Below are 8187 nucleotides of genomic sequence, written 5' to 3' on the forward strand. Positions count from 1 at the left end.
GGGTGGTACCTCCATGTTCAGTGCATCCTTCCGCGTCGGTGGGTGGTGGTGGTCGCCGGCGAGCACCACTTCGACGGCGGCCCTTACTCCGGTGGACGGCGGCTCGGGTGGAGTTGGATCTCGCCGGGGAGTGCTGTGGAGTTCAAATTGAAGTGGGGGTTAGACCTCTGGGTGCTTGAGGGGATTGTTGACGGGGTTTGGGCGTCGGGGATGGACTCACCGGAGTGAATCGAGGTGGTGGCCGAGGCGGATCGGGGCGGCCGGGGTTGGGGAAGGAGACCTCGTCGAGGTCCTCCTGGTGGCTTGGCGGGGTCCTGGAGAGGTGCAGTGATGGTGTGTGCTCGTGAGCGAGCTCGGGGTCCCTTTTTATAGGCGATCCGAGGCGTTGGCCGTGAACGGAGTTCTCCGGCGAAGGTTACGGCGGCGCAGAGCTTGGTCGGGGAAGTTTAGGGAGTTGGGCGTCAACGTGGAGTTCCACTAGTTCCGTTTAGGCGCTAAACGAGCTTGGATTAGGAGCCCTGGGTGGATTCGACGGAACGGGGCAGCGCGGTCCCGTCGGCGGCAGAGGGCGTGCCCTGTGCTTGCCGGGCCACGGCGACGGTGCTGCGGGGTGTGCTGGCATGCATGAGGCCACACGGAGGGCTAGGGAGCGTTGGGCGGCGCCGAACGGCGTAGCGAGCTGGCGCTGGCTCCTGTTGGCCGCCACGGGTGGCTTGGCCACCGCAGAAGCTGCCAACTCCGGCGATGCTTGCCGCCACCGACACATGTGCCCGTCCAAGGGGGCGTGCGGTGCTCTGGCCAGGGAGGAGAGGCCATGTGCAACACGCCAGAGCGCTTGGGTGATCGATGACAAGTCACTGACGAAAAACGACACTGGCTGAACTCTGAAACTCTGAATTTCTCTGAAAGTGCAAGAAACAGTGTTGGCCAGGTGTTCGGCCGAATGATTTTGGCATGAGGGAGGCTCTCCTTGAGCTGATTTTTGGTGGGGTGGCCTCTCATTGCAACTGAGGGCTGCCTGAATTTTGGTGAAATTTTTGGAGAAGATGATATATGAATTTCACCAAATTTGACAAATCTGGTCCAAACTTGCAGAGGCTGAAATTTGAAAATTTTGAAAAGAGGAAGAGTGGATCTTGATGGATCTAGGTTGGGTGCCATGGACTATCCAGGAGAGTTGGTTTGAGGTCAAAACTCAAATGCATTTAGGTACTTGCTTTGCAAATCACCTAGGCTCAAAATAAATGACAGAAATGATTTGGGAGATCAATAAAATCCAAAAATGAGTTGGACTTGTTGGGACAGAATATTTGGATTGCCCCAAAGTGGAAGGAGGGGTTTTGGGAGGTTTTACCACATGAGCCATGGTAAAATCATGAGTGGTTTCAAAATAAGAGAAGTCTCAAAACTCCTAGGGTTTCTTTTTAAAAGAAATTTTTTTCCAAGAAAATATATTTGAGAAGGAAGCAATCAAGAAGGGTTTTTAATAACCAAACACCAGAGTTGAAGAAGATACTAAAAATAAAAATCCTTGCCAAAGGGGAAAAGTTTTGAGAGAGAGGTCTCTGGAAGAATTTTAAATGACCTTTTTTTTCAAATCCAACAAAGATTTTTCTGAAAACCAAAAGTGAAAATTTTGGAGTGTCACAATGGGGTCACCAAGGTAGAGTTCTGTAGAACTATGTAGTGTGCTTGAGACCAAGAATATCCGTCCCTGCATATTATTGAGTCCCTTCCAAGCGTGCCTTTTCCAGTCAGTCTCCCCTCATACCGCGATTTAGGGAGACCTATCTTCTTAAGGCCAGGAATGAAGTCAGCACAAAACCCGATGACATCCTCTATTTGATGGCCCATGGAGATGCTTCCTTCTGGCCTAGCGCGGTTACGAACATATTTCTTTAGGACTCCCATGAACCTCTCAAAGGGGTACATATTGTGTAGAAATACGGGCCCCAGAATGACAATCTCGTCGACTAGATGAACTAGGACGTGCGTCATGATATTGAAGAAGGATGGTGGGAACACCAGCTCGAAACTGACAAGACATTGCGCCACATCACTCCTTAGCGTTGGTACGATTTCTGGATCGATCATCTTCTGAGAGATTTGCATTGAGGAATGCACATAGCTTCACAATGGCTAATCGGACGTTTTCCGGTAGAAGCCCCCTCAATGCAACCGGAAGCAGTTGCGTCATAATCACGTGGCAGTCATGAGACTTTAGGTTCTGGAACTTTTTCTCTGGCATATTTATTATTCCCTTTATATTCGACGAGAAGCCAGTCGGGACCTTCATACTGAGCAGGCATTCAAAGAAGATTTCTTTCTCTTCTTTCGTAAGAGCGTAGCTGGCAGGAACTTCATACTGCTTCGGAGGCATGCCCTCTTTTTTCGTGCAAGCATTGCAGGTCCACCCGTGCCTCAGGTGTATCTTTTGTCTTCCCATACACGCCCAAGAAGCCTAGCAGGTTCACGCAAAGGTTCTTCGTCACGTGCATCACATTGATCGAAGAGCAGACCTCTAGGTCTTTCCAGTAGGGTAGGTCCCAAAATATAGATTTCTTCTTCCACATGGGTGCGTGATTCTCAGCATCATTCGGAACAGCTAGTAAGCCGGGACCCTTTCCAAAGATTACGTGTAAATCATTGACCATAGCAAGTACATGATCACCGGTACGCATGGCGGGCTTCTTCCGGTGATCCGCCTCGCCTTTGAAATGCTTGCCTTTCTTTCGACATTGATGGTTGGTCGGAAGAAATCGACAATGGACCAGGTACACATTCTTCCTGCAGCTTCCCAGGTATATACTATCGGTGTCAAGTAAACAGTGCGTGCATGCGTGGTATCCCTTGTTTGTCTGTCCTAAAAGGTTACTGAGAGCGGGCCAATCATTGATGGTCACGAACAGCAATGCCTTTAGGCCAAATTCCTCCTTTTTGTGCTCATCCCACATACGTACACCATTTCCATACCATAGTTGTAAAATTTCTTCAACTAATGGCCTTAGGTACACATCAATGTCGTTGCCGGGTTGCTTAGGGCCTTGGATGAGAACTGGCATCATAATGAACTTCCGCTTCATGCACATCCAAGGAGGAAGGTTATACATACATAGAGTCACGGGCCAGGTGCTGTGATTGCTGCTCTGCTCCCCGAAAGGATTAATGCCATCCGTGCTTAAAGCCAACCATACGTTCCTTGGGTCCTTTGCAAACTTAGCCCAATACTTTCTCTCAATTTTTCTCCACTGCGACCCGTCAGCGGGTGCTCTCAACTTCCCATCTTTCTTACGGTCCTCACTGTGCCATCGCATCAACTTGGCATGCTCTCCATTTCTGAACAGACGTTTCAACCGTGGTATTATAGGAGCATACCACATCACCTTCGCAGGAACCCTCTTCTTGGGAGGCTCGCCGTCAACATCACCAGGGTCATCTCGTCTGATCTTATACCGCAATGCACCGCATACCGGGCATGCGTTCATATCCTTGTATGCACCGCGGTAGAGGATGCAGTCATTAGGGCATGCATGTATCTTCTCCACCTCCAATCCTAGAGGGCATACGACCTTCTTTGCTGCGTATGTATTGTCGGGCAATTCGTTATCCTTTGGAAGCTTCTTCTTCATTATTTTCAGTAGCTTCTCAAATCCTTTATCAGGCACAGCATTCTCTGCCTTCCACTGCAGCAATTCCAGTACGGTACCGAGCTTTGTGTTGCCATCTTCGTAATTGGGGTACAACCCTTTTTTGTGATCCTCTAACATGCGATCGAACTTCAGCTTCTCCTTTTGACTTTCGCATTGCGTCCTTGCATCGACAATGACCCGGCGTAGATCATCATCATCGGGCACATCGTCTGGTTCCTCTTGATCTTCAGCAGCTTCGCCCGTTGCAGCACCATCGTGCACATCGTCTGGTTCCTCTTGATGTTCAGTAGCATCACCGTATTCAGGGGGCACATAGTTGTCATCGTACTCTTCTTCTTCGCCGTCTTCCATCATAACCCCTTTTTCTCCGTGCCTCGTCCAAACATTATAGTGTGGCATGAAACCATTGTAAAGCAGGTGGGTGTGAAGGATTTTCCAGTCAGAGTAAGACTTTGTATTCCCACATTTAGGGCATGGACAACACATAAAACCATTCTGCTTGTTTGCCTCAGCCACTTCGAGAAAATCATGCACGCCCTTAGTGTACTCGGAGGTGTGTCTGTCACCGTACATCCATTGCCGGTTCATCTGCGTGCATTATATATAATTAAGTGTGTCAAAAATCATTACAGAACATCATGAATAGATAATTAAGTGACCAAATTAATAGAAGTTCATCATCACATAAAAACCAAAGTACATACATAGTTCTCATCTAACAACATAAAGCTCTGCAGAGCATCTAAATTAATTAAACCATACATTGAAACTATGTAAAACATTTCAATGCGAAAACAAATGCGATCATAATCGCAACCAAGGTAACAACTGATCCAACGGCATAATGATACCAAGCCTCGGTATGAATGGCATATTTTCTAATCTTTCTAATCTTCAAGCGCATTGCATCCATCTTGATCTTGTGATCATCGACGACATCCGCAACATGCAACTCCAATATCATCTTCTCCTCCTCAAGTTTTTTTATTTTTTCCTTCAAGAAGTTTTTTTCTTTTTCAACTAAATTTAACCTCTCGACAATAGGGTCGGTTGGAATTTCCGGTTCAACAAACTCCTAGATAAATAAAATCTATGTCACGTTGGTCGGCATAATTTTCATAATCGGGACTAATGGGCTGACCTGGCCTGGGCCATTGCCCCCTTTTCTACTAGTGCGTGTTTATTGGAATAGCTGGTCGCTCGCGCTGGATCTCAAAGTGCATGCAGCGTTGTCCGACACAGGGATAAACAAAATCATACTGCACATCGTCTTTTCTGCTTAGGTTGCAGAATTTTAATTACGCATTACGCAGCTCTCCTTTTAAATTGGTTAAACTTTTGTTAGCTCAGCAGTATGGGACTAAAACTTTTCTGCTCATAAATCCAATTGAAGCATATAACGTGTCCATCTGGCGAGGTTGGTTGCAGGAGTACCACTAATATATTACGGCATATTCCCAAAATGCCTCCAAATCTACAGCAGCTTTTTGCAAAACGCTTCGTATACGTGGGACCATTGAAGGCGTTTTTCAGAATGCCATTAATTTTGAATATTTAGAGGCATTTTCATAGACGCCTGCCAATGGGGGACTTTTGAAGGCATTTTCTACAGAACGCCTTTAAGATAGGTAATCTAAGGCAATTTTTTTAGTGCCTGCTAGAAAATGCCTTTGTTTGTCGGGGATAGAAGGTTGTTTCGATTTTGTTTCCTGCCGTTGGGAAGTCATTTGAGGGAAAGGGAGGAATTCTTGGAGCAGTTATTAGGAAACTGCTCATTCATGGCTTTTTATTCACTTCTAATTACATCAATTTCGTTCTTGAGGTTGTTTGGAAAGGATTTGTTGCTTGCTATATCTGGGGACTCGGGAGAGGCTGTCTTCCATCTTCTCTTGAGCCCAAGCACACCCATCTTCTCTCTGATCAGTCCACCTCTTGCCGTGGCCTAGTCTATACTATGGCGGGACAGGGAGAGCTTGTGAGCAGTGAGGTGGGGGAGAAACCTGTGACTGTTGTGGGTTCCGGGGGGGGCGACGGATGCAACGACGGGTATTTGCTCCCCGTCGGCGCTCGGCCAACCTAGAGCCGCATGACCAGCCAGGCACGATGATTCTGGGGCGTGGCCGGGGTGAGGGCCGTCCTCTCGTCATTGACATGGAGGCTGCCCGCAAGGCCGTCAGCGGATTCCTAGTGGTGGGGCGCCTTCTCTCCCCTTTACAGGTCAATCCGAGGGTCATTGTCAATGACCTTTGGAACACGGCCTGGAAGAACCAAGGGGTGTTCACCATCCAAGAGGTGGACAGCGCGGACGGGAGGATTATCCTCAATCTCGCTGCTGACAGTGATCGTCGCTTTGTGCTAAAGGCGCAACCTTGGCATTTCAAGCGTGACGGTCTCATCTTCGCCGAGTTCGACGGCAAGGGGGACCCGACAGAGGTCGACCTTGGTGTCATGGCCATATGGGTCCAGGTACGCGATCTTCCATTCAAGCTTAAGACTGAGAGCATAGGGTGGTCTCTCGAGGATCAACTAGGAGAGGTGTTGGAGGTTTCTCACCAAAATCATGTAATTGTTGAAAAATACCTGCAGGTGCGTGTCAAAGATATTACTGCATGAACCTCTAAAGAGTTCTGTAGAGTTTACACCTCTAGGTAGTTCTAAAGTTTTTAAGTATGATGTAAAGTACGAAAAGCTTCCCCTGTACTGCGAGTGTTGTGGCATTGTTGGCCACACTTCTGAGAGGTTTTGTAAAAATCCCTCGTGATAAGAGGGTTGTTTGTTATCCTAGAAACCTGAGTGTAGAACCATACTGGAAGAGCCAAGGCACTAGTAAGAGGCGTCTCCTCTTTGGGAACTACTCTCGCGACGGCAAGATTTCTTCTTCAGGCACCATCAACAACTCCGCCAAGCCCATGGACGTCGTCAAGGTGGCCACTGCCGTGAGAGGACTCACGGTCTCGGACAAAGGGGACGCCTCATCCGTCAAGTTGACACTTGGCCAGGAGGGCCGGGATCGGGGGTTCATGGCGCCTGCTCCTGCTGGCGCATCACTTGGTCGGGAGGACCAGGCAGGCGCGCTGGCTGTTTCTGGCTAGCGAGACGGGCGGGGCAAAGTGCCTCCGGTGGACCCGCACCATGAAGGATTGCACGACCAGGAGGGTCAGGTGCGCCACACTACTGGTCTGGACTAGTCTTTCCTGGGGGGGTCTGACGCCCAAGTCCTCTCAGGCGCTGCGCATGCCCAGTCTAGCCCCAACTCATGGGGCTGATGCTGATGGATTTCTTTTCCAGCCGGGTGTGCTGGAGGCATTAACAAATGTTGTTGCTGCAAGAATGGGTACGGCAGGTGGCGACCCAGAAAATAATGTCCTACGTTTTAAGTTCAGTGCAGGAAAAAACCATACGAAGGGAAGCTCAAAAAAGAGAGAGAAAAAGAAAGGGGGAGCAAACAGAGCTGAGGATGCTCGCAAGAAAGTTTTAGGGAAAAAGGGGGACTTTCTTTTGGGGTCCAACCAACGGGTAGTGACTTAGAGTTCTCTTTTGAGAAAGAGATGGATAGCTATGAGCACATGTTATATGGAGATGTAACCGCCTCATCCAAACGGGTGTGTACTGGTAGAGTTGAGGTAGTCCAGGACAAGGAGGGGGGTGTTACGCACGTAGCAAATGAGATAGACGAAAAGGAGGAATAATATACTCCGAAAGGTGTGGAGTCGGTGGCCGAAGAGAAAGATGAGAATGGCACATCGGCGGCCTCCGAGGAGGGCCGCTGGGCCAAATGAAAATCCTAGGATGGAACTGCCGTGGCATGCTCTCCAACATGGCAGTTCGTGAGCTTCTGGAACTACAGGGGCGTACAAGGGCAGAGTTAATTTTCCTTTCTGAATCTCATTTGAATAAGCGTAAAGCCGATGAGCTTTGTCGTGTCCTAGGTTTTGATTCTATGTTTGTAGTGGAAAGTGATGGTCGGGCCGGTGGCCTTGTTATGTTTTATCATAAGTCGAATAAAATCGAGTTGAACTATGTATCGTCTTTTTTTATTAATGTTCTGTTTATGTATGATGAGGTTGTACAGTGGCGATTCACGGGCTTTTATGGTCACCAGAACTGGAACGAACGTCATTTATCTTGGGATGATATTCGTAATTTACATAGTAAGGGCGACCACCCTTGGGTGGTTTTGGGGGATTTTAATGAAATTTTATATTCCTCGGAAAAAGAGGTCGGTAATGCAAGACCAAATGGAATGATGAGGGATTTTCGTGAATGCCTTATGGAGTGTGGGCTGGAAGACTTAGGTTACATGGACGACCCTTTTACTTGGAGTAGAGGTGAAATTCGAGAGCGTCTTGATCGGGCAGTTTCCAATGTGGGGTGGGCACATAAATTTCCTCGTGCAGCGGTGATTAATGAAGAACATGTCCATTCCGATCATCGACCGCTGGTCTTGGACATGGATTATTTGGATGACAATATTTTCAAATGACCATAGGGGAGCGTGAAGCAATTTGAAGCTACGTGGTTAAAGGAAGGGACTGTC

The 8187-nt window shown here is 48.2% G+C and overlaps 1 pseudogene; it reads left to right on the forward strand.

Moving 5' to 3' along the window:
* Window positions 1-6782: 6782 nt before the first annotated feature.
* On the forward strand, window positions 6783-7429 carry LOC147988084 (uncharacterized; annotated as a pseudogene).
* Window positions 7430-8187: the final 758 nt, after the last annotated feature.

Source organism: Triticum urartu, chromosome 2A (assembly GCF_056163025.1).
Source record: "Triticum urartu cultivar PI428250 chromosome 2A, HENAU_Tu73, whole genome shotgun sequence".
NCBI lineage: Eukaryota > Viridiplantae > Streptophyta > Magnoliopsida > Poales > Poaceae > Triticum > Triticum urartu.